Source organism: Sardina pilchardus, chromosome 18 (assembly GCF_963854185.1).
Source record: "Sardina pilchardus chromosome 18, fSarPil1.1, whole genome shotgun sequence".
Classification (NCBI taxonomy): domain Eukaryota; kingdom Metazoa; phylum Chordata; class Actinopteri; order Clupeiformes; family Clupeidae; genus Sardina; species Sardina pilchardus.
Genome location: NC_085011.1, coordinates 11,048,913 through 11,049,867, shown reverse-complemented (window position 1 = coordinate 11,049,867; position 955 = coordinate 11,048,913).

Here is a 955-nt window from a genome sequence, read left to right as displayed (position 1 = left end):
ACATGGACAATGATAGTGGTACGAATTTCATCACTGACCGTTCTTGCAGCCCTTGGAATGCCACCGCCACACATTACACCTCTACCTTGCCCTCTCACTGGGCCTACTCTTCTCCCTGGTCCTGCTCCTCTCACTACGCCTGCACCTCTCACGCCATCTCTCACTGGGCCTGCTCTTCTCCCTGGGCCCCTTGCTCTTACTGCTCCTTGTCCAGACATTACAGTGTTTGTCTGTCTGTTTCTGATTCCAAAAACATCACTCCTCAAAGTCCGCCTTTTATCTTATCTATCTTTATCTAAGGTTTGGAATATTGTGTTTGCCATTGTGGGATGTTGTGTTCTAACATTCGTAAATAATGCAAAAACAATCCATAATTTTGTTGTGAGGTATAGCTTGTCTGTTAAGAAAATGTATGCATTGTGGAAATGTGTTCACTGACTGCATATTGTGTGAAAATGACGTGCAAATGTGTGATTAGTATGACGGATGCTCTGCTAACTGTGTTTAGAGTTTTGCAAATGTGTGAAATGGTTGGACAAATACTTGTTAGCGACTGAAACAAAAGTGTTTGGTGAAAATTCAAGTGCCTTTTTAACTTAAAAACGGTGTCTCATTCAATACTCATTTCCCCCACTGTATCGTCATTGGCTGTACATGTGGGGTTAACAGGCACACGGGGCATTACCTAACACAGATTGTATTGACTCCATTGTCACCTCATCTAAATCAGCCAGGCAGTATAATTCAGAAGCATTCATTACTGCCCGAGAACAGAACTGAGATCTTGAGCGTTATCAATACATGCTCAGGATGAGAGTAAAGTCTAGCAGATTCTGAAGCAAAACATGGAGTTTGTGTCTTACATTGTACCTGATATCTGAACACTGCTGACACAAACACAACGACACACATTTACACATATTAGCAAGACTATAATTTTGATGTTCTTCCAGAG